This window comes from Hypanus sabinus, chromosome 14, assembly GCF_030144855.1.
Source record: "Hypanus sabinus isolate sHypSab1 chromosome 14, sHypSab1.hap1, whole genome shotgun sequence".
NCBI lineage: Eukaryota > Metazoa > Chordata > Chondrichthyes > Myliobatiformes > Dasyatidae > Hypanus > Hypanus sabinus.
In genome coordinates this window covers 79571021-79590112 of record NC_082719.1, presented here as the reverse complement: position 1 = coordinate 79590112, position 19092 = coordinate 79571021, and the positions used below count along the sequence as shown (strand labels likewise).

General features: G+C 39.8%; 2 protein-coding genes across 16 annotated transcripts in view; one reads left to right on the top strand and one right to left on the bottom strand.

Moving 5' to 3' along the window:
• LOC132404908 (GTP-binding protein Rit2-like) overlaps positions 1–19092 on the bottom strand; it is a 328089-nt gene that overhangs the window by 70860 nt on the left and 238137 nt on the right. The window lies entirely within an intron of this gene.
• The window catches only part of LOC132404906 (uncharacterized), a 64064-nt gene that overhangs the window by 18263 nt on the left and 26709 nt on the right, over positions 1–19092 (top strand). Inside the window, exon 6 of one of the 8 annotated variants that reach the window (XR_009515703.1) lies at positions 13190–14770. The exons of the other annotated variants lie outside the window; for them this stretch is intronic. The gene's annotated coding sequence lies outside the window, so the exon portion shown is untranslated. Of the gene's footprint in view, positions 1–13189; positions 14771–19092 lie in introns of those variants that run through there. 8 annotated transcript variants of the gene reach the window in all.

The window sequence follows — 19092 nt, the reverse complement described above, 5'->3', positions numbered from 1 at the left end:
TCCTGAAGTCCACAATCAGCTCTTTCGTCTTACTGATGTTGAGTGCCAGGTTGTTGCTGCGGCACCACTCCACTAGTTGGCATATCTCACTTCTGTATGCCCTCTCGTCATCATCTGAGATTCTACCAACAATGGTTGTATCGCCAGCAAATTTGTAGATGGTATTTGAGCTATGCCTAGCCACACAGTCATGTGTATACAGATAGTAGAGCAGTGGGCTAAGCACACACCCCTGAGGTGCGCCAGTGTTGATCGTCAGCGAAGAGGATATGTTATCAACAATCTGCATGACTGTGGTCTTCCAGTTAGGAAATCGAGGATCCAATTACAGAGAGCAGTACAAAGGCCCAGGTTCTGCAACTTCTCAATCAGGATTGTGGGAATGATTGTATTAAATGCTGAGCTATAGTCGATGAACAGCATCCTGATGTAGGTGCTTGTGTTGTCCAGGCAGTCTAAAGCCGTGTGAAGAGCGATGGAGATTGCGTCTGCCGTTGACCTATTGTGGTGATAGGCAAATTGCAATGGGTGTGGGTCCTTGCTGAGGCAGGAGTTCAGTCTAGTCAGAACCAACCTCTCAAAGCATTTCATCATTGTCATTAAGCCAGCCGGCATTATTCTTCTTATTCTTCTAAGCATCTGCAGATTTCCTCGTGTTTGCGGCCTTATTCTTCTTAGGCACTGGTGCAATTGTTGCCTTTTTGAAGCAAGTAGGAACTTCTGCCCATAGCAGTGAGAGGTGAAAATGTCCTTGAATACTCCTGCCAGTTAGTTGGCGCAAGTTTTCAGAGCCTTACCAGGTACTCCATCGGGACCTTCTGCCTTGTGAGGGTTCACTCTCTTTAAAGACACCACCTTCCTGAGGCATTGCTCCTTGAAAATGTCTGGGATACTATGGAAGCTACTAACAAAGCTGGAGCTGACTTATTTTACAACTTTCTGTAGGTTCCAATGATCTTTTGCAGTAGCCCCCCCCATACTAAACGGCGATGCAGCTATTCAGGATGCTCTGCACAGAACACCTTTAGATGTTTTCAAGTGTTTTAGGTGACAAACCAGATCTTCAAATTATTGTTCAGTAACATTATTGAGAGATACAGTTTATCGCAGTTCTTCTTCATTGTATCTATAATAAAAAATGCTGGAAATACTCAGGTCGGGTAACATCTATGAAACATTAGCAACCTCATCTGCTGAGTGTTTCCAACATTTTCTTTTTTCTGTTTCACATTTCCAGAAATTGCAGATTTAAAAAGATATATTCCTGGTACTTTCTAGCCTTGTTACTTAAACTTGGACCATGACTCAATAGATTTCTCAATTCTCAATCAGACAATTTCCCAATGTTACAAACTATTAGTTATTTCCTGTTTCTGGTTCAATCATTTGGGGTGATTATCATTCCAGCCTACTTCAGTTTCCCGTCTCAGGCCAATGACATAGATTGATATAAAGCTTTTACTTCTCATAGGGTGGAAGCTTGCCAATGGCAGTGTCCTCCAATTGTTACTCCATTTTAAAACTAACCTTTATGCAATCACTTACATGACAAGAATTCAGTAAGTCTTTCAGTATTTTGTGGTTACTTGAATGTTCAAGTTCATTCATAGGAGAAAAGATGAAGTATATAAAACAACAGTTATTCACTGGTGACATAAGGTTGACAAACGGCATCATCTTACATGGTTTTATTCTTGCCTATCTCCTTGCCCTTCAGTGATTCTGGTGTGTTTGCAATCCGTCATGCTGAGACTGCCACTGGGAGACTTCTTGAGTAAATAGTCTTTTAAAAATTATTTCAAAGTAAACTTCATTCACAGAAATATACACAAGAAAGACAGGGAAATAGTGCATGACTTTCTTTGCATTCGTAGTGTTGTTCAACTCCATGTTAAGACAGTCCCAAGCAAAATGATGTTAGGATTCTGAGATCACCTGGCTAGAACTTTTCACCTCATCTCTACCATAATTGCTGTCACCTCAAACAAGCCATAAAATCATGTCACGCTCACAGTCTTACAAAATTTATGTCATGGCTCATTATTGTTTTAATCTATTTTCCTGCCCCATTCCACCTCAATTCTCCTTATCTTCTCCGAGCCATTTCTACCCACTTCCTTTTCGCCCTCATCCTCATTGGTCCAATGAATCCCCTAATCCTATTTGACCTGCTGATTGCGTTTAGTCTTCACTTTGCAGGTGCAACAAATCCAGAGGCTGATTAATTAAAGGTAGCATATTGGTAGAAAAGGGTCACAAGAAGAGCAGTGAGGCATCTGGAAAGAAATGGATCCATCAGGCAGATGTAGCAGGGGTTCAGCAAAGGCAGGTCCTGTTTGACAAACTTAGTGGAGTTCTTTGAGGATATAACAAGCACTGTGGATACATGGGAACAGCTGGATGCTATTTACTTAGATTTCTGGAAGGCATTCATAAAAGGCTTATCCATAAGTATGTGTAGAGTTCAGGATGTTGTGTTAGCATGGATAGAGAATTAGTTAACCAACAGAAATCAGAGAGTTGAGATACATGAGTGTTTCTCTGGTTGGCAATCAGTGGTGAGTGGCATGCCACAGGGGTCAGTGCTGGGCCCACAACTGTTCATGATATACATTACAGATCTGGAAGAGGGGACCAACTATAGTATATCTAAATTTGCTGATGACACTAAATTGAGGGGAAAAGCAAATTGTGCACACAATACAGAGTGCCTGCAGAGAGATATAGATAGGTTAAGTAAATGGACAAGGGCCTGGCAGATGGAGTACAATGTTAGTAAATGTGAGGTCATCCACAGTGGAAAGAAAAATGAAAGATCAGATTATTAGTTAAATGGTAAAAGAGTGCAGCATGCCGCTGTGCAGAAAGACATGCATGAATCACGAAAGATGGTTTGCATGTGCAGCAGGCTATCAAGAAGGCAAATGGAATGTTGGCCTTCATTGCTAGAGGGATTGAATTTAAGAGCAGGGAGGTCATGCTGCAACTATACAGGGTACTGGTGAGGCCATAACTGGAGTACTGTGTGCAGTTCTGATCTCCTTACTTGAGGAACGATATACTGGCTTTGGAGGCAGTGCAGAGGAGGTTCACCAGGTTGATTCCAGAGATGAGGGGGTTAGACTACTAGGAAAGACTGAGGCACCTGGGACTGTATTTGCTGGAATTCAGAAGAATGAGAGGAGATCTTATAGAAACGTAAGATTATGAAAGGGATAGATAAGATAGAGGCAGGAAAGTTGTTTCCACTGACAAGTTAGGATGGAGATGAGGAGGAACTGCTTTTCCCAGAGAGTGGTGAATCTGTGGAATTCTCTACCCAATGAAGCAGTGGAGGCTGCCTCAGTCAATATATTTAAGACAAGGTTAGATAGATTTTTGCATAGTTGGGGAATCAAGGGTTATGGGGAAAAGGCAGGTAAGGTGGAGATGAATCCATGGTCAGATCAGTCATGGTTTTATTGAATCTCAACAGGCCAGATGGCCTACTCCTGCTCCTATTTCTTATGTTTCCTGTGGGATTCTGTGTCTTTTCATGAAATTCACTTATGTGCACTCAGCAACAGATTTTCTTAGCCACAGAATTATCATCAGGGAAATTAAATAAGAGTTGGTAGTAACTTTCTCATACAGATTTTTTCAATATGTCAGGGTAATATTCACCATCACCTTCTCAAGTGGTAGACTGGCAGAAGGACTTCTCACCATGTTACTAAACTTGTCCAATTTTCTTTTTCTTTGTGAAATCAGTTGAAGTGAAAATGAGAGGATGTCTTGCTCCTTCAGTTAAGGAGTAAAAATGAAAATGTATGGCTAGCATTCTTTCCTGTAAGTGACTGCTGAGATAGATAACAGCACCATTTAAAGTAAGTATGATAAGCATTCGAAAGAGAAAATATAAAAAAGATAATAGCGAAAAGGCAGAGAAATAGGATTAGAACAGATAGTTCCAGTTAAAATAAGAAATTAGTTTTATTTCTCACACATACATTGACACACACTGAAATGTGTCATGCTTCCAGTGCCATGCTAACCCCAACTGTACATCCTTAGAATAGGGGAGAATCGAGAGCACCTGAAAGAAGCCATGTGGCCACGGAGAGAACATTAAAAACTCCTTCTGAACAGCGGCAGGAATTGAACCCCGATTTAACAGCTGATGCTCTAAAGGGATTGTGCTAACCTCTACTAAAGATTTAGTAAAGCTGTTTTTCTAAGTTGTGTTGGGGGACTACAGGAGGAAAGGGTGCATAATAATCTGTAGTAAGCATTTTAAGAAGAGATTTTGATGCGATAAATATGTTATACGTTTCAGATGGTGATGCTGCATAGAAATATCTCTTTGAATCATGAAGGCTAAAATGTGATGTATAAATGTTCGCTCACCATACTTTGCTTCTGAAATTCAGCTCTGGAGCTATTATGCAGTCACGAATGTCTCAAAATTTAGAGCTAATTTTAGAGCTGAATAAATTTAGGGCAAATTTCACCAAATGCTCGATGTTGAACAAATTCTATGCGATATGATTCAAATAGCATGCTTTATCTCGAAAATGTTGACAAATTGAATGCAGAAGGATTCTGGTATGATTCATCAAACAGCCTCCCAAAAACTGAAGAATCAGAAAAGGACTAGGTCTGATAAAATAGCATCGTTGATCAAGAGAAATTGTTACACAGGTGGCTAAACAGCATAGCCTAGCATGTTTTTATTGGTTTCTTCACAGCAAGCAGAAACTAACGTGAAGGAGAAGACATGTAAAATTTGATACTGCAGCTGTATGCAATCACTTGGTGACAGTAAAAAGTTTAATAATTTGTACCTGGCATTTATTTGACTCAGGTGTCAAATAGTCTTTTTAGAAAAGCCTAGTTAGAGTGGATGTGGAGAGGATGTTTCCTTTAGTGGGGCAGTCTAGGATCAGAGGGCACAGCCTCAGGATAGAGGGGTTAAAATGGAAATGAGGAGGAATTTCTTAGCCTGGGCATGGTGGATCTGTGGAATTCATTGCCACAGATGGCTGTGAAGGCCATGTCATTGAGTATATTTAAAGTGGGGGTTGATAGGTGCTTGAGTAGTCAGGGCATCAATGGTTATGGAGACGAGGCAGGAGAATAGCCTAAAGTGTTTTCAGAAGATTGAAGAGGCTCTTTGAGAGCAAGAGCAAGAACATATAGGTTGAAAGTCTCTGTTCCAGCATTCTGTGGTAGGGCAGCTTCCACAGAGCAGCATATTTTGAATGAATTTGTGGTAGAGAGCTATACTTATTAACAAATTCTAAGGACTAAAATTAACTCTACTATGTACTGATCTGTAGCTAATTAACACACTAGTGTAACTTCTGCAATCTCAGATGATAGTGATCATAGACTACCGTGTTTCCAACTTAACAAAACTGAGTTACAGATAGCTCTCAGAATTCTTTTGTGACCCAGAGATTGTTTATAATTAAAAACAAACATTTCTCCTTCTCAGAGGAAGATGACTGGAGGTAACCTCTGTCCAGATTTTCTGTAGTCCAGTTCCAACATGGTCCTAGGAGTGCTGGAGTAGAGAGTTTCGACCTGTTTAATAGGGTAAATCTAGAAAGGCCTTGTGTGGCAAGGGGATCTCATTATTAGAAACCCTTCTGCATTTTGTGAAAATAAACTACTGATTGTGAAGAGTATAGACTTGCTTTTTGGACAGTAACTTCAGGGAGGACATCTGAGGCAGACATGCATTTTTAATAACACTATTATATTTTAGAAACAATTTTATCTCTGCCACAAACTGAATTTTGCTTGCCTAATGCCATGTAAGTATTTAGTTCCAGAAATTAGAACAGAAAAGATAAGAAACTTGGTTTGTCAGTTTTCTAATTCTAGTGCTGTAATGCACACCTTTTCACATACATACTCCTTACAGATAGCAGCAAGAACTAAACCCTGAACTTCTGATCCCTGACACTCTAAAGAGTCATGCTAACCACTCTACAATTGTATCATCCACAGCTTCAATACTAGAGCGGTGGTGTTATGAAACTATGAGACTATACTTGATAGGCAATTAAAGAGGTAGATTTATTTTTAAAAAATCCTGAATGAGGAGAAAAATATGAACAGGGATCAAACTTGAGGAAAAGAATTCCAAAGTTAAGATAGCTGAAGGCAAGTCTACCAATAGTGGAGCAATTAAGATGGAGGATGTATAAAAGGCTAGCATCAAAAGAGGATGAGACTTAAAGTTTGTAGAAGAGGAACGGGTCTCAGCCTGAAACGTTGACAGTGCTTCTTCCTATAGATGCTGCCTGGCCTGCTGTGTTCCACCAGCATTTTGCATTTCGTTGTTAGTGTTGTTCTTGCATAGATGTCAGGCCATGAAAATATGGTTAGTCCAAAATTTCACTCTGTTAAAGTGAAGGAGAATTTGTGAAGTGGAAACACATCACCAGGGAAGGAAGATGTGTTTTGAGCTGGCAGTTTGATTAAAAGCAAGTGTTTGAATAAATGAGGTATGACAGTTCAAACAGAGCTGCCACTTGTTCACCAGAGAATAAGTCACCACTTGCTTTTGCTAATTGCTTAACTATTATCCAGTGATCCTGGACAATTTCAATTTATTAATAGAAAATTAAGAAAAACATTGCAGAAATATGCACAAATCAGTGTAAAATATCAAAGCAATTCATCATCACTGATAACTCACACCTACACCATGACTCCACTTTATCTAAATTAGGAATGTACAATTAATGTCACACAATCAGAGAAACTACTTTGAAAGGAAAAGAAAACAGATAACTTGAACAAGGAATGTTCCTTCAGGGAACTTTCATGCATATGATTTTCCAGTTTATAATTCTACAGTTCTGACTTGTATATTTAATTCTCTATTATATCACAGTGATAAGAATTCTGTTAAAAATAATCACTTGGTGGTTGTCAATGCATTTTCAATTGAAGCGTTAAGTTTTCTGAGGCTATGTACTGGTGAAATAATCTAGTTCTTACTTTCTTTGGCATATTATCATTTTTCAGTTGCCAATCCACCACAGTGAAACCTGTTGAAAGAACAGAGTGGGTACGGTTGGGGTGGGTGGGGGGAGTCTTCATTATAATGAATATGTTGGTGGTTTATCCATATACAAGCAGCACTCTGCTGGTCAATCAGCAACCACAAAAAGAAGAAATTCTCATGGATGATTATGAGGAAGATATTACCTTCAGGACTCCAAGTAAATAATAGGAGTCAAATAGCAATGAGCAGGAAACATATATTTGTTCCGTACGCTGACTAAATTAATGGTTAATTCTTCTAACTGCTGCTCCATGTTAATTCTGATGATAGGCACTGTAAAGCACATCAATAAAATGAGCATATTGTGAAGCAGAATCTGCAGAACTTTGGGTATAGTTGAGATTTAAAGTGGACATCTGAATGATCTTGTTTAACAAAGATCCTAAGGTAGCTGGTAAAAGCCTTAGTTATGAATAGATTAAGAGAATGCTTTTAATTGACAATTGGAGCTCATGCTTTCAATTTCACATAATGCTATTTTAATAAATTAACCATCATTGATAATATTTTATTTGCCCACATTTTGTTGAACACATGGCAAGACTGAATTGAACTTGTCTTATTTAAGCATTCATTCTGCAGCAACGTCAGACAGAGGCAGATTTGAAGTTAAAAGTTTAAAGCTTCTCCATCACTTTGAAATGCATTGAATGATGTAAAGTTGTCTTACATTCACAGTGGACAGAAAATGAACTCTCTGAGGAAAAGAAGGGTAGATTTTAGTCAGGTTGAGTGATGGCGATGAGGACTTGCCAGTTAAGGGTGCAGACAGGCGTTTCTGTAACTGTAATCGAGACTCCCAGATGTGTGTTACCAGGGTCAAGAATGTCTTGTAATGGGACAGGACATTCTGAGGGGAGGGGGAGGATGATCAACTGCAGAATGTGCTCCTTAGTTGTTCCAGAGTAGTATTGGCAGGAGGAGGGATGTAGTCCCGCAAAGTGACTTTTGTGAGGTAGTAAAAATATAGAGCATTTCGTCAAGAGTTGTGATCTCAGGATAACCACTTGGGCCATGTGTTAGTGAGGTCAGAAGTAGATGATGCAGTTTGATACGTTGCTAAGCACCTGCTGCAGGAAGGAGGGCTTCATACTAATGAATGATTAGATTCTCTACAAGAGCAGGTGGGACCTGTACAAAAAAAATTGTATCTGAACTGGAGGGGAACCAATATCCTCACCAGGAAGTCTGCGAGAATTACTCATGAGGTTTTAGACTATAGTGCCAGGCAGATGGGAAACACAGCAGAAGGGCAACAGATGGTAAGGTTGCAGGCAAGAAGCATGGCATGATTCTCCTATGTACCAACAAATAAAATCCTAACTTGTTCAAATTTTCCTTATAACTCATGTCCTCGAGTCCTGGCAAAATCCTGGTAAATTTTCTCTCTACCTTTTCAATCTTATGATATCATTCTTATAGGTAGAGGACCAAAACTGCGTGCAATACTCCAAATTTAGCCTCATCAGCACCTTGTACATCCCAACCTCTGTACTCTACAGATGTGTGCATATGTATGAAGGCCAATGTGTGAAAAGCTCTCTTCATGGTATTATCTATTTATGATGCCACTTTCAAGGAGTTATGGATCCTTCTGTTCTAATGCACTCCTCAATGCTCTATTGTTTGCTTTGCAAGTACTACCCTGGTTTACACTCTCGGTCAATATCTCAACACTTGTTCTAAATTCTATCTGCCATTTATCAGCCCTTTTGTTCTAGCTGGTCCTGATCAAGCTGCAAGCTTTGATAGTGTTCCTTGCTGTATACCGTGCCCCCAGTCTTGGTGTCATCCACATCTTGCATATTAAGGTAGTTACAGTAACAATAAAATCCAATCCTGTGGGAAGGTACTAAACTTGGGGAGAACAAATTCTGATGTGACAAGACAAGAGTTAAGGAGCACTGTTTGGGAGCAGTTGTTATTGTACAAGCCAATATCTGTGTGATCTGTTTACAAACCAGTTAATCAGTGATCACTATCGGTATATTCTGGCAAGGAGTAAGGGCAGGGAGGGTAAGGTAAGGGAACCTTGGATGATCCGAGATGTCCTGAATTTGGCCAGGAATAAAAAGAAGCATACATAAGGCCTAGGAAGCTAAAATGAAATTGCACTTTGTGAATATAATGGTAGCAGGAAACTGCTAAAATGGGCAAATGAAAAGAAAAATAAAAGGGCCATTAAGTATCCCTCATGAGCAGTGTCAGGGATATTACTGAAGTATTTTATACTTTTATTGAAGGAAAGTGCATAACCAAGGAGGCGATGGGCCACTCAAGGGTAAAGGAAAGAATTGTCCTGGAGTCAGCGCAAGTGGCTAAGGTACTAAATAGGTACTTTGCATCAATTTTTATAGGGGAAAAGTAATTAGAGGAGAGTGGAAGCAAACTGGGGCATGATAAAGAGCTGCAACATTTTGAGTTTAAAGAGGAGACAGTGTTGGGTCTTCTGAAAAGCATTAACATGGATAAGTTCCCGTAGTCTGATGGCATATATCCCAGAACTTTGAAAGAAGCAATTGAGGAGATTGTTGCAGCTTTGACAAAGATTTTTTGTGTCCTCAATACTAAGATTGGTGGATTTGTGCATAGTGTAAAGATCTATCAAAGCAGGATATAGATCTGTTATAGATATGGTATATCTCTATACCATATCAAGTATAGATGTGGGCAGAGGAAGGACGAATTTGATCTGGGCAAGTGAGAAGTCAAATGAAAGGAGAAAGGAGACAATTAATTGCAGACTCCTTAATAACACTGCAGTATAGAGGGTTCCAGAGGTCCAAATCAACCATTCATTGAAAGTAGGTACTCAGGTGGATAATGTGGTAAAGCAGGGTTATGGAATACTTATCTTCATTGGTTGTGGCGATAAGTATAAGAGTCAGCAAGTCTTCCTACAGCTACAGTATATAAAACTTCTGTCAGACCACACTTGGAGTACTGCGTGCAGTTTGGGTTGTCCCAGTGCAGTTTATTGCATGTAGTTCTGGGTGCACCATTATGGAGAATGTGAGAGAACACAGAAAAGGTCTACCAGGATGTAACCTGGACTAGAGGGAGTGAACTAAAAGGAAAGTTTGGACAAACTTGGATTATTCTCCTTGGAATATCAGAAGCTGAGGAGAAATTGGTTTTCTAAATGACAAGAGGTATAGATGGCGTATATTATCAGAATCTTTTCCCCAGGGATGAAATGTCAAACATTAGGGAGCATGTTTTTAAGGAGGGAAGTGTAAAGGCAATGTGAAAGGCAAGGTTTTTCTCCTTCAGTGGTAGGTGCCTGGAATGGATTACCAGTGGTATAGTGGATGCAGGGAGTTTGGAGGCTTTTAGATAGAAACATGAATATGGAGGGATGGAGGGATAGGGATGATCCTCAGGAGGACAGCAGCTAATCCAACATCTTAGCCTGCCCATTGCTGTACTGTTTTACATGTTTAAGTCTGGTTGCTTGTCTGGTTAATTTCATTCCTTGTACAACATTTTGCCCTTCTGGCAAATTATGTCACAGGACTATTGAGTATATCAAACAAACCAGTGCTCCCTCACAGCAAGATCTGCTCCAGCCCTATACCTCTACCTCCCCCACCCCACTCCAATGTTCCTAGCAAGTTCTTACTGAGTCAGATTTTGTATTCTGCTATGCATAAAATGACTTTAAAAAGCAACTGAGTGAAATTACACTGTAACAATTAACAAGAAACATCACACGGCTCAAACGACGCAGCAGCAGAACTCCAAAGTCTTCCAATCTGAATACAATGTTTAACGCTACAGTCACACTCTGATGTTCTCTTTGTTCTCCGACAATGTTCGAGGAAAAGGCATTCCATTTTGGATAGAATTTTTCTCCTTTTTCCTTTCTCCCAGATTGGATTATAAGTCATTAAATACCAGCAGAGTATCTTGCCTGTGTGAATCTGGACTGATGAATACCAATGATGGAACTAATCAGGAAGGAGACTCACTGGGCCCTTACAAATGTCTGCACAAATGATCATTCTAAAAGAGTTCACAGAATTGGAGTAATGAACTGGTGCAGAAGGCAGCTCAGAGATACTGCAGTGCCCAACCAGTTTGCAGACGATGCCAATGAATTATTTGTACTGAATTTTAGCAATGATCAAAATTATCTACCTCTGAGAAATTTAATTAATATAATTTCAACTGTGACCTGTGTTAATTACTTCTCAGTCTTTACTGCTTGCTTGAGAAGAGAGGGTCAGTTTAATTTAGGCTGCCCTTGCAGACAGTCACTTTGGACATGATTAGCTGAGTGACAACTTCCTTCACTAGAAGCTTTGACAGTTAAATGTTTAATCACAATTGGAGTCCAAATAAACCTCCTATTGACAAACCTGGAAAGAAAATAAATTGTGTCTTATACTTTATTATTGTACCAATGACTTTACTTAACATGGTCTGTTAAACTTGTTAGAATACTATGAAAGTACTTCAAGCAGGCACTTCGGTAAAATGTTTCCATGTCCATGCATAACTATGTGGGTAACAGTGAGTGTTTGAACTGTAAAACTTCAATTATTCCACATCCTACCATTTTAAGTGGAGTGTTTTTAATTAAATCAATAGGCATAGGCAGATCGTTGGGTTTCATTACTTTTGAACAAGTGAATAATGATGTTTTAAAGGTTCAAAAAAATTCAAAGGTTCACTTTATTATCAGAGTATGTATGTAGAATACAACTGAGATTCGTCTTCTCCAGATAGACATGAAACAAAGAGAAACCATGGAGATCATTAAAGAAAAGGCATTAAACCCCTGCTGTGCAAAAAAATGAAGAGGAACAAAAATGTGCCAAACCCCCACCCCCTCCCTTGCACAAAAAGTACACAGAAAAGGGCATCGTTCCCCAAACTCCCAAACCCCTCCCTAACACAAAGAGTTACAGATCACCCTCACAGAAGAGGGCATTAGTTCCCAAACCCCCAGCCCCCTCCCTCACAGGAAAAGTAACAGATTGCCCCCACAGAAAAGGACAATTAGAACGTTATTCCCCAAATCTTCAATCCCCTCACTCACAAATAAAATTTACATATCACACACAAGGAAAACAACAGCAACATTAACATCAAGCTCCAACCCCCTCTTTCACACACAAAAAAACTAACAGATCACCCACACTGAAAAACACCGGTAAGGACATCAAACCCCAAATCCCCCAGACTGGAAAATGGTAACAAGCACATCAAACCTCAACCCTCTTATATGCCAATTGGCAACAAGAAAGGAAACACAGAAAACTGATGGAGACCGATTTGAACTACAGTCCACACCAATAATCACATAACTCTCAGAATTTCCATAACATCCTCTGTCAGCAATGACATAGTGGCGTGGCCTTCTGTAGAGAGTGACCATAGAGAGAACACATTGAAGCTGTATGCAATATGTTTGAATCACAATAAACATATTCACACAGATATTAAATAGTGTGATCTGTCACTTACACAGTTCAAGTTAAAATAGCACTACCTCTTGTCTGTGACTCACTTAGGAGGTGAAATACCCAGTGAAGAGTTAATCAAGTCAAAATATGTTGATTACTACTCAACAATATGCAGAAGCATTTTAACAAGGTGGAATGACCCAACGTACTGCAGATGGAAAGGAAACAATAGGACTATGGTATAAAACCCTGTAAGTTTAATGCAGCATCTTAAATAAATGAAAGGAATGGAGAAGGAGTGTTTTGGCAAGAGAATTGCAAAGTTCAGCATCTGCACAATAGCAGTGACAGCTGAGGCTGTTTTAGGAAATCTGTATTGTGTGGAATCAAATGACCTGCCCGGTGTCTCAGTGCTGGGCTTGTCTGTCTGTGCCACTCTCACCCCGGCACTCCTTGTCTGCCATCTGTCTCAAACCCCTACCCCGCCGCTCCACCTTCACCATTCCCATTATCCTTTGTTCCTGCCAGATTTACAAACTCACTCTCTGATCCACTTTGTCAAATACTATACTGTGCAAAAGTCTGCACTCTCACCTAAGACTTTTACACAATACTAGTGAAAAATGTGGAAGAAAAAAATGTTGGAATGATTGTCGAGATTTCTGTGAAATTATTAATATTGTTTCCTTAATTAATTTTGGGTCAACTCTTTCCATAGATGCTGCCTGACTTGCTGTGTTCCTCCAGCATTTTGTGTGTATTTCTCCGGATTACCAGCATCTGCAGAATCTCATGTCAATAGAATATTGCTTCAGGTGTTTTCTCTCACACTCTTTGGCATACAAATGACTGTTCTAACTAAATATAAACATTTCCAGTGCAGAAGGAGGCTGACCACCAAATAATTTTCTTCCTTAATTTATCGGGTGACAGAGAGAGATAGACCTTCATCAAAAAGGTGTAAGGCACTCCTCCCCTCTGCTAGCCTGCAGGTCACCCTTGGGCAAGTTGTACTTTCACCCCCAGGCAGAATTAAGTGAAGCCATGGGAGCAGGTGGTGGATGGTCCTGTGAGTAGCTGGTGCAAATCACAGGTCCTTGCTATGCTACCACTGATGCCAGGCAGACAACCTCTGAAGAATATTAATCATGGCTGGGGTTACCCACCTTGTAAAGACACTGCCCAGAAGAAGGTAATGGCAAACCACTTCTGCAGAAAAATATCCCAAGAACAATCTTGATCATGGAAAGACCATGATTGCCTACATCATACAACATGGCAGATAATGGACAAATGAAACTATATCAAGTGAAAAAATGGACATGTTATAGCTAATATGATTACAATTGTCACAAATCAAGAGGAGGGCTTCAAACATCATATGGATCCTTCATATTTTGAAGACTTAAGATGGGGAAGTATTAATCCCTGGTTTATAATCTTATTTGTATTTGCAGTTGGGAAAGAAAGGATTTCAAAGCTAATCTTGCGGAGGAAAGGAGGAAAGACTGGCTGTACTCTATCCTTATAAACCATTTTACTTTGTGTTTTTTGCATTGCAAATATCTATGCTTAAGCAGAAATAACAGAACAGCCATGAATTGAAATATTAAGAGAGGTTAATGTTTCAAATATCATCACTCTGCCAAGCATTGTAGACATGCTATGTTGGTGACACTTGTGGGCTGTCTCCAGCGCACCCTTGGTATATTGGTTGTTAACGCAAACAATACATTTCACCGTATGTTTCAAGGTACACATGATATATAAACCTGAAATTTGACTCTATCCAGTTTATTTTAGAATAATGCTTGGGAAGGTTTGATTGTATATTGTCAATATCTGTTGCAATGTAAGCAAGAAAAATGTGATTAAATGTATATATCATAATACAGCATTTGTAAGACAATGTAGACCATCCAATCTAACAGATCAAAGAATCTCACAAATATTCCCATTTATTCTATCTTACTTAACCATATCATCAATATAATGGTTGTGAACGAAGATGCATTGTGTTGTTTGTAGTCTGTTGGAAACCATTAGTGTAAAGTCACTCACAGACTGCAAATCAAGGATCAGCCTCTCCACTCCAGCTGCTTAAGGCAGAGGAATCTGCTGCTCCAGTCCTAAGTCAGTCTGACTTGGTACAGAATCAGAGACTCCATTCATTTCAACTGGATTCCCAGCATGGAAATTTAAAGAAATCAAGTTCTCTATATTTTATTCTTCATTTGCTTTTATGTTTTTTATTGATATTTTTATGCATTTCTACAATTACTATGACAAAAGCCCAACTACAAAATAAAGATTAATACAGTGCAAGATAAACATTCAATAATATAGTTCAAAATAATGATGAGAAAGCACCCAAAATAAAGTCATGTAAATTTAGTATCCTCCCCACCCCGCAGAAAAATAAACTCCAGACCAACCACTGCAAGATGTAGGAAATATAAATTGGAGCATTCAAACCCCCAAAACTGTAAATGAAAATAAGAACAAAAGATAATAATGGCTACTACCAAAGAAAGAAAAAAAAGCTGAAAGTAAGGGACTGAAAAAGAAGACTTAATCTAAAGAGGAGTTACGAAAATATTCACGAAAAGGTCCCTACACCTTATGAAACTTTATGTCCGAATTGAGAAGTGAGTAGTTAATTTTTTCAAGATCTAAACAGGACATAATATCATTAAGCCATTGAGCATGAGTGGGTGGGGCAACATCTCTCCACCTGAGAAGAATTAAACGTCTAGCCAGAGAAGCAAAAGATAACGTTCGACGTTCAGTTGGACTCAAATGTATATCCGCCTCACCCAAGGTACCAAAAAGTGCAATCAGAGGGTTCGGTTCTAAGTGGCAATTAAGAATGTGAGATAAGGTTAAGAAAACTCCTCTCCAAAATTTCTCTAGACTAGAACAGGCCCAGTACATATGGATAAGAGAAGCCTCGCCACCTTCACACTTATCACAAACAGGACAAATATTAGGGTAAAATCGGGACAATTTAGATTTGGACATGAGTGCCCTATGTACAATATTGAACTGTAAAAGACAGTGATGAGCACAAAGAGATGTTGAATTAACTGACTTGAGAATTGAGTCCCAAACCGCATCAGATAAAGAAACATTTAAGTCATGCTCCCAAGCCGTTCTAATTTTATCAGAGCACCGTAGGGGCACTAATTTATCACGAGTAAATGATATTAAGCCTTTACCCAATGGATTAATAGAAAGAAACAGATCCACAACATTTTTCTCAGGCATTGCAGGAGAAAATGGGCCCAGTTTAAAAAATGTAATGGTCTTCATGGTTTCTCCCTTTCTAGTCCTAACTTGCATAATCATCTTTTTTTTACCTTCTATGCATGATTCAACATTTCATGATTGGTATAGAAAGGGCATTAGGCATTTTGAAGATCTTTTCATTGATAATCGTTTCTGCTAAGTTCAATCTACCTAATGCCCATTTCTTTAGGTACCTTCAAATTAGACATTTCATTTTCGTGTTTTTAATAATTTCACAATCTAATGTATTCCAACTATTTTCATTCACTTTGTCAGTATATATTTTGCATTATTTCAAGAAACCTTACGAATTTTTTTAATGTCTCTAACTATGAAAGTAACTTAAAAACAGTTTCAAAGTCTAAATAACTTTTGCAAATCTTGGTCTTACGAAATGTTCTTGTCGGAAGTGGTGAGAACTCAGAGGTACGCCACCCCAGACTTACTCACCACCGAGGCCTTGCTGCAGGCTTATGGTTTGTGACTCACTAGGCTGCCTGTAGCCAGCTCAGGTAAATACAGGTGGGCAGAGTTCATGGGAGGTTAGTCTGGAAGGTAGTTCAGATCTAGCCGCAATATAACAGCTAAGTCGCTCCAGCCTCTAGAGAAACACTAAGCCAAAATACAGTAGGTCAAAACTTAAAAAATTCAACTCAAATCAGAAAAAATATGAATAAAATCATAATCTAACCTGACTACCTGACAGCAATGCTTTTATTGACCACCTGAACCAAGTAGAAGAGCTCATTAGTACTTTGTGAGAATGTTAAGGAATGTTGGTTAGTTGGGTTGTTCACCGAGTCTGGAGGTTAGGTAGCAAAAGCTTTGCCACCAGTCGTGATTACATCATCAGTGCGCAATTGAGTGTTGCTTCTGCTGAGCGCTCGCATTTATATTGGTCTGACTGATTGTTCCGATTGGTTGGCTGTCATGTTGGCCGCTAGTCTCTGCTGGGTCCTGGCCAATCAGAGAGCTGAGTGATGACTACACCTGCATGAAGTGCATCCAGCTGCAGCTTCTAATAGACTGGGTTAGGGAAATGGAGCCGGAACATTCGGGAGGCTGAGGGGTTGATCAACAGGACATAGAGGGAGGAAGTTACACCCTAGGTGCAGGACACAGGTAACTGGGTGACCATCAGGAGGGGGAAAGGGGGATAGGCAGCCAGTACAGAATACCTCTTTTTCCACTGAGTTAGGGTAAGATTACAAATAAAGGTCAAGGGTTAATGGTGAAAGGTGGAATGTTTAAGAGGAACACGAGGAGGATCTTCTTCACTCAGAGGGTAGTGAGAGTGTGTAATGGGCTGCCAGTGGTGGATGTGGGTTTGTTTTCAACATTTAAGAGAAATTTGGATGGATACATGGATGGGAGGAGCATGGAGGGTTATGGTCTGGGTTCAGGTCGCTGAAACTAGGCGGATTAATAGTTCAGCATGGACCAGATGGGCCAAGGGGCATGTTTCTGTGCTGTAGTGTTCTATGACTCTACACATTACAAACAATAACAGGATTTTTTTCTGCTGTAATATGACCTCACATCAATTATATTCTTGGAATATCTGTTTGATATGCCTCAGTCCCCATGGACAGAAAAAATGGCTTTATCTCTAAAGTAGCTTTGGCCTTGTGAATTTTATATATCTGCCCTTTAGCCTACAGTTGCTTGATCTTGGTTCCAAGCTTCATTACTTCCATCACATTTATGTCTTTTATTATTTGAAAACTGAATCATATCACCTGAATCTTCTTTTCTTGAGAAAAATTAAATTTGTCACTTGAGGTTTTCTTCATAACTTTGTCTCAATATCTAGTATCAATTTGGTCAGCCTCTTGTGAACATTTCTGATGGGTCTGGAATTAAAAATCTTCACACATTACAGTGCACTGAGCTGAAATGTTGATGTTTATGATGGACATGCTCTACTAGGTGCTGTAGGGGAGACAAATAGGACTATAGTCATGAAGTTAAGGAAAATTACAGCACAGAAATAGGCCCTTTGGCCCATCTAGTCCATGCCAAACCGGTTAAACTCTGAGAAGATAATACAGAGGGATGAGGGTTCTAATGCATTAGCTGCATGGTAATTATATTGGGATAAGTTGGCAGGTGGGTTTAGGGGCACTACCTGACACATTCTTTTTGGATCCCTATTCCCCTGTGCAGGTAGTATCCTAAGTATTCCACCAATAAGTCTCTTTTGAGATCCCTACAGTAGTCTGAGATTGGTATCTGACTGACATTTCGGTGCAATTATGCATCTCCAATCTGACCACATCTGCATATAGTCACAAATCTTGTATCCCACTGAGAAACTTGGAAGAGTTGGATCCACAGAAAAATATTGAGGATGGTATATGCTCTATCTGATTGATCCATTACTGAGTGCTATGAGAAGTAAAAGGGAAATGTTCTTTATTAGCAATATAATATTTACTACGTGACAATGATAGTCTGCTTGGAGTCCAACTGAAGATAAGTACAGGGAGCATTGAGCTTAGACAACTGGATTGATGGCACAAGGTATTCTTGCATAGATTGATGCAAAATCTATGAATCACCATATGTAAGAATCAAAGAAATTCATAGAATCACTGATCTTGGCCAAATGGAGCATATGTACCAAGATATATTTTAAACAAAATAAAATGGCAAATATTTCAGTGTAGGATTTATAACTCATGCATTCTTCTAGTTCAAGATGTGCCCTGCTGCTGTGCTGCAAAATCGATGCGCTTAAGAGTTTGAGTTGTGCTGGTTGGAGTGAACAATTCAGAGGGAAGAAGACGAGGAGTTCCGATGCCTATCCAACTAACCTGGGTGGGAGGGTGGATCTCTTTAAGCAGCAAGCTGATTTGGTGAGGGCAAGAACGACTTCATTGGCAATGAATTCCAGGTCCGAAGCAAATCACTGGGTGGCATGTTCTAGGTCCAGAGTGATTCATTGTGATGAGGTCTGGGTCCTTATGTGAGATATAATATGACATTTGGATAATTTAAACACTTGCCCAGACAGACTGGAAAGGCAGGGTGTTGAGAGTTGGCTGAGGTTAAATCGCTCTACGCACTGAGCTGATTTGGAGAGGTCGAGGATGGCCTCTCTGGTAGCGAAATCCAGGCCAGGAGTGATGCATCGCTCTGGGGCCCACGTCCCATGGTGAGGCGCGGACAATATAAACGTCAGCACAGGTAGTATGGAAGCTCCACTCTCCGCGATGAGGCTATGAGGCTGCCCCTGGCTGCTGTACTTCATGTCTGTGAACTTTGCAGTGACTTGCCCCGCTAATATAATGAACTGAATACGGAGGTCTTGGGCCTACTCTGAGCTGCTCC